This window comes from Mytilus galloprovincialis, chromosome 1 (genome assembly GCF_965363235.1).
Source record: "Mytilus galloprovincialis chromosome 1, xbMytGall1.hap1.1, whole genome shotgun sequence".
NCBI classification, from domain to species: domain Eukaryota; kingdom Metazoa; phylum Mollusca; class Bivalvia; order Mytilida; family Mytilidae; genus Mytilus; species Mytilus galloprovincialis.
Window position 1 is genome coordinate 41,864,970 of NC_134838.1, and position 7,271 is coordinate 41,872,240.

Here is a 7,271-nt window from a genome sequence, read left to right on the forward strand (position 1 = left end):
AAATTGACAAAATTGACTTTTGTCTCAACAAAATTGACAAACTTGACTTTTGTCTCAACAAAATTGACAAAATTGACTTTTGTCTCAACAAAATTGACAAAATTGAATTTTGTCTCAACAAAATTGATTTTTGTCTCACGAAAGTCAATTTTGTCTCATAAAAGTCAATTTTGTTGTTACAAAATTGAATTTTGTCGTCACAAAAATGAATTTTGTCATCACAAAATTGACTTTTGTCTCAACAAAATTGACAAAATTGACTTTTGTCTCAACAAAATTAACAAAATTGACTTTTGTCTCAACAAAATTAACAAAATTGACTTTTGTCTCAACAAAATTGATTTTTGTCTCAACAAAATTGACAGAATTGACTTTTGTCTCAACAAAATTAACAAAATTGACTTTTGTCTCAACAAAATTGACAAAATTGAATTTTGTCTCACAAAATTGAATTTTGTCTCACAAAAGTCAATTTTGTCTCACAAAAGTCAATTCTGTCTCACAAAAGTTAATTTTGTCTCACAAAAGTCAATTTTGTCTCACAAAATTGAATCTTACCTCACACAATTGACTTTTGTGATTTAATTTCCATATCAGGTAACAAAAGTCAATTTTGTATGCAAAATTGACTTTTGTCATGACAAATATGAATTTTGTCTACAAAAATGAATTTTGTCATGACAAAAATGAATTTTGTCTACACAAATGAATTTTGTCTACACAAATGAATTTTGTCATCACAAAATTGAAGTTCTCACAAAACAAGTCTGTAGCACATAGTTTTGTAAGACAAAAATGATTTTGTTATGACAGAATTGAATTTTGTACAAAACCACAAGAGTCCCATTCGGCGCCCCGTACGGTGACATATAGTTGTTAATTTCTGTGTCAGTTGATGTCCTATGGAGAGTTGTCTCATTGACAATTAACTATACCACATCTTCTTATTTTTATACTACAAAAAATTCTGGGCATACGGAAAATACGAACAGTCAAACAAAAGTACTAATCTAGTGACAAATCTCATTTTGAAGGGAAAAGAGCAGTAACTCCCATAACAAATCAGCGTCCTACTTTACTGTCAGGAAATAAAATTAGAGAACGGAAACTTATTGTACGTATACGTAATTACGGACGGACAAGGGTCATCTTAAAAAAAATCAGATATTTTATACTGAAATTGTACATACCCGATCAATGCCCGATGATCCCTACGACTCAGGCCTATACGATCAAGTCGATCTAGTCTGGCAGAGATCAGACTGAGATCGAGTATAGTTGGTCGAGTAACGATCGTGTAGAGATCGTCAACGAATATGTATTCAATTATTAGTCGGGTTTGAGTCGTGATTGAGTCGTGAATGGTCGGGTTACGGTCGTGTACAGTCGGTCAGCAGTCGGGTAGAACTCGTAAACAGACCCGATCATGAATTTGGTCACGCTTGGTCGTGGAAATTTGGACAATCGGGATCATCGAGAAGATCTGATCGGCAGTGTGAACCTAGCTTAAGATAAATCTGTATGAAATATCTGCATCTGGCCCGACCCAATCAACAGTTGATTGATTATATATGCATGTGAATGTCCTGCAGTGACATAATCCTCCATCCGGATGATCGTACATAAAAATATATGTATTCGTATTGACTTTATCTTAGCTCTGTCTCTCAGTGCTATATGTGATTTAAACTACCAACGAGTTTGAAAGGATAGCATTACTACTTTAGTTACATTTATAAGTATAATAATGCAATGACACAAAGAACAACAAAAAAAACTTTAAAAAAACCCATTAAAAACGTTTGGTAAAAATCTTCGACTGATATCTCTGTCAACCATTAACCGAAGCCGGAATGAACAACAGAAACATTGCCTTGTTGGCTTGAGCATAGAGCCAACAACTTTGGAATTTCTTCATTCCAAAAATTCATTCTGTCTTGGAAATTATCAACAGTTGCATTTCTGTATTCTCCAATTATAAAAGGCGATTGACTTGTTTTGGTGTACTGTGTCCATTCTGATGTTCCTTTTGGGTTTGGGTCTCTGAAATGCAAGGAAAATATTGTGTTCATATTCGGGATAAAAGAAAGAAAACACCTCTGGATATGCTTGAAAATAATCTATATTCTATACCTGCCGTATTATTGTGTTGTAATCATCATTTTTTACAAAATTTAATGCACCATTAAGTACAATGACAAACTAAATTAAAAGGTTTTTATACGCGCTTGAATTGCTTTATTTTATGAATAAATGAAAAGCAATATTTTTCTGTCAACTATCCTAAACATTTGCAGATCATAGGATATATTTAATTTGGTAATTTTTTAGTTTCATAACATAAAATATGACATAAGGAGATGTGTTAAAAATTTGCAAGAAGACATCTATCCACAAAAACCAAATAACAATGGTACTAACAATTGCAAATCATCGTATGACCTTCAATAATGAACAAAACTCTGAAATAAGCACATACTTCTCGTAAGGTCTTTATACCCCTAGATGACATTAAAAAACAATGAACTAATTTGTAGTGAAAAAAAAGATAGGAGGCCAATATTGAGCGTGTCAAAGTTGAACACATGTGTGATTGTTTCCCCTTCCCCTAACCCGGGACAGTGGCGTAACAGGATAACGTAGGACAAACTTTTATGAATCATTTCGAAAGGGCTTGATGAATAAATATCATAACGGTACAGAAAAATTAATTTGTTTGTTTCTTGGAATATAAAGCTTAACATTTTGTTTAAACTCTCTTTCAAGTAAATGAAACTGACAGTATCGAGAAATGGTAAAGACATAGTCTTCCCAAATAAATCGACTGTGATGTTTCTGATTTGGTATAAGTAATTTTAAAGTGAAAATTTACCTGAATAATTTCAGCTTGTATAATAGTCGAAAATTTTCCAGTATGGCCTATAGTTTTATGCCTCACTCTGATTTTTTAAGGATATGTATAATCCGTCTAACGACGAGTGCAAAAGTTTATTTATCATTAATTTATTTAATTTTATCTTATTCAAACTTTTCAACTAAATGTATTTATTCCTTCAACACTAGAACAAGATAAAAATATTTATCGCTATTTTGTGCATTTTTCTTTTGGTCTTATTTTGTGATAATTTTCATATCATGCTTCTCGCTTGAGATGGAAAAATTATCGCTAGAAACTAAGGAGGCCACGTGGCGTTGCTAACGAAATTGACATGAAATTGACAACGTCGTCATAGGTAAAATTGCGATAAACAGATTATCGTTGGTCATCTCAACTCGATTGCTTTTCTCACTTTAGCTGTACCAACTCAAGCGAGAAAAACTATCTCGTTGAGATGATCAACGATAATCTATAAATATCTCTTCTTACAGGACTGCGTCGACTAAAAACACGCTATCAAATTTAAATAATATTGACTGCATGAACAAATCATTATCAAGATTCGCTCTGCATTAGCCTCGCGGTTTGTAAACGAAATGGTTTTTTGTTTGGTATATAAAAATGTGCATGCAATATTTCAAAATTCCATTTCTAGACTACACATTAATGAATTTACCCTGTTTTTCCAAAATTGTACCAATAAGACATAATCTTTGAAGAAAGCGCATCTTCTGCTGGGGTAATAGAGACATTTCCAGGATACCATCTCCTTAAACCAAATAGAAATGGAAGCTCGTCCACGTGATTTGCTCCTAACAACCAACTTGGTCTATCTGCGATAACACCCCAAGTTGGTTTATGTGTGAAAAGATATTGGTAACTATTCTTTGAAGTATTGTTGTGAAAATTCAGACATCTTGCTGCCAAAGAAGACATTTCCAAATCACTAAAGAAGTTGACAGCCAAAACAGTTTCATCAGAAAGAGAGTTAGATCTGCCATCGTTGGAATATTTATTGCAAATTGTATGTGAAATGTTGTCGCATCCTTTGAGAACTTCTTTCGTTACATAAGGAACAATATTATTACATAGAACACGAGTTGGAATACCCTGCTTTATATCAAAATGGAAGGCTCTTTGTTGGCCAATCAGATTAAAGTAAAATAGTCCAGCTTCTCCGTCATTGGAACCCGCTATAAAGTCAATGCTATTGAACATTTTTGATGTTTCAGATGTTGAATCGTTTAACATAGAGAAGATATCATTCGGAATAAGATCTTGGTCCACTATTGGTCCTATTGGAGCTTTTAAAGAAAAGCCTTTCCGAAGATTTTTAACACCTTCACCATATCCAAGCAACAAATCTCCTGCAGAACATCTTCTGAAACAATCTAAACAAAGCGAATCGCCATCTTGGCAATTCGAACAGTTCAAAACACGACCTATCTCTCTTGTAAGCTTTTCCGATTCGGTACCTATGTCTCTCAAACTAAAGAAAGATCCGCTCTGAGCTATTGCTCGTTGGAAAAGTCCTATGTTTGTTGGAATAATTGATTGTAGTCCAACACTGACTCCCCCAGCGGACTCTCCGAATAGTGTGATCGTATTGGGGTCTCCACCAAAATCCGCAATGTTCTGTTTGATCCACTTTATCGCAAATTTCTGGTCCCATAATCCCAAATTACGAGGATGCGCTATTCCAACATTTACAAAACCAAAAATATTTAGTCTGTAATTAATTGTGACAAGAACGACATCTCCGGTAGCCGCAAATACAGATCCATCCACGCTCATTCCCTGTCCATTTGTGAATCCTCCACCATGTATCCAAATAAAGACAGGTCGTCTGCTTGAATTGTTCAAATCGTTTGGAGCAATTATATTTAAATGTAGACAATCTTCTGAAACTTGAAGATTTGGCAAAAGACGTATGTCTTGACCTAGAAATTGCATACAGTTAGGGCCGTATGCTGTCGCGTTTAATACGTTCCCCCATGCACCGTACTCTTGAGGTTTTTCAAAGCGTAGATCTTTTAGTGGCGGTTTGGCATAAGGCATTTTTCTAAACTGATAAATGATCTTTTTCCCTGAATCTTTCTTCAAACCGTTTACAGTTCCTAAACGGGTACTATGCGTATAAATCTCATTGTCTCCTTTTACTGGCGATGAAACTGTGAGAACAGACAAACACAGCAAGAGAAATGTGCAAATCTGAAAAACATATTACTAGTATTATTCATTACTTGTATAAGGGGCGAGTATGAGTAGGATTTCTAGTTATAAGTAAAACCCCCCTATGTTGATGTCATTTCTGTTTTGCTTTTTTTTAACTATTTGGTTACAGCCTTAAACACACAATTTTGTTTCTGCGTCTGTTATTGAAGCTGTCTTGTTATTTTTGTTATTTTGTGCCAATGTATTTTAGGTTTCTATAGAGCTCAATTGCTTAACATGTCATGCTGATTTCCGTGGTACTTTGATCGGTATTTTGATTTCTATATTGGGTTTTTTTTCGAATATCAATTAGTTGAACCTGAAACTGCAATAAAAACAGAAGTTTTGTTTTATCATTATATCAATCAGATTTGTAGTATGTGTTGAAAATTTTCTAAATTAATTTTGGAAATCGCAGAATATAGTTCTCGGCATAAATGGAAGCAATTTTACCTTAAAACATCTGTTCATTGAGGTCTAGCATGTAAGTGACATCTAGTGGTTAGTTCATGTATCAATTATACATACATTAACAAGGGACAATGTCATTTTTCTTAGTTTCTTTTGTTACCTGTTCTGACATCGGGTTCAACTGAGGTTTACTACATGCGTATTACTGTGCGTTTGTTTATACTACTTTGGCTAGAGGTATAGAGGGGTGAGATCTCAAAAAACAGGTTTAGTACACATTTTTGTTCAGGGACCATTAGAAGTCCGCATCCGGCTGCCGGATTTTTTCGCTGTGTTGGAGACCTATTGGTGTACTTTAGCCGGGTTTTTTTTTTGCTATTCGATCGGGTTGCTATTCTCAATTTTGTCATTATATTCTAATAATTGTGTTTTATACACAGAGTTAATAGCTAGGCTTCTGAAACTTTACTTTTTTCTAATCTTTTAATGCACATATGGTACAGCTGATTTTTAATCGCAATTTCTAATTTCTGTTATCAAATAGTCCCGTTTCTATGTATGCTGGCGTTTGTTTTTGTAGCAGTTCAGTGTTTTTGCTGTTCTGTTGTTTTCCTCGTGCAGTTCCTGTGTTTCCCTCGGTTTTGATTTGTGACTACATGATTTGTTTTAGTACTATTAAACAGTGGTATGATACTTTTGTCTTCATATTTATAGTATCTAGTACATGTATTTTGTAGGAATTAAAACATTATTGTGTAGAACGGTCAGACGATTTTGATCAAAATTATAAATAAATACCGAAAACTAAAAGTTCATTGAAAAATGTAATATGTAGAAGTTCTAAAGTTGGAGCAGCGCAAAAAATTGCAGACATTTCAATCGGCCTACCTTTTTCATTTTGCTATACCTGCAAATTTGTTTTAGTCACACAACTATTACCTTATCAGTAAACTATATACAGATATCAATACTAGGTATATTCCTATGTTGCTATCAACTTAAACTTCATTTTACGGTTTGTTTATGGCTTTTCCCAGGTTATATTAGTTGGGGGAAGGTCGTGGTGAAGGCTATATACAATATAAAAATAAAGGACATAATGGAGAAATATTGTCAAGCAAAAGTAGATCACAAAATATTGCGAAAGAATGAAATTTAAAAGGCGTTGCATTTACTGCATCTTGTAGTTTATATATTTTTCTTATGGGTTTTTCTAAGTTCCATGTTAAGTCTAACTCCATATATATTCCTGAGAATAGCTATAACAATTGTTGTTACTTTGATGCCGATCGGAAATTCGATATGGAGGTAAAAGTTTATCCTGATTGAAATTCCTTTGAAAACATATTTTTTATTCTTTTCTTTAAAAAAAAACAAATTAAAAAAAAATGAAAATATGTTCTATATTTACCAAGTGTTGTTAAAAAGAGCTAATGCTAATGTACTCTTGCATGCGTGGATTGGGCTTAAAATTGTTTAAGTACAGTATAATGATAGAATGATACATATATATGCCTAAAATCAGTTTTATTATCTAGGTTAGATGATTTGTGATGTCTGGAATATTGCTAAAGCTTGTGTTAGGATTTATATAGACTGTTATATTTAGCATGAAACCATTTTTAACATTGTCCGTGTAAAACGGTGGCCTTTTAAAGCACCATCAATGTTTCAAAAAAATGATAAAGCAAAGAAGAAGGTATTGATTTCTATTCATCAAAAAGTAATATGAATCTTCCAAATAACATTCTTCCGATATTCGTGATAT

General features: G+C 33.4%; 1 long non-coding RNA gene across 1 annotated transcript; it reads right to left on the reverse strand.

Moving 5' to 3' along the window:
* Positions 1 to 1,719: 1,719 nt before the first annotated feature.
* Positions 1,720 to 6,478, reverse strand: LOC143074859 (uncharacterized). The gene is made up of 3 exons (XR_012978133.1): positions 6,392 to 6,478; positions 3,555 to 5,089; positions 1,720 to 2,043 (listed from the first exon to the last, which is right to left on the reverse strand). It is a non-coding gene; the product is annotated as an uncharacterized LOC143074859 (long non-coding RNA).
* Positions 6,479 to 7,271: the final 793 nt, after the last annotated feature.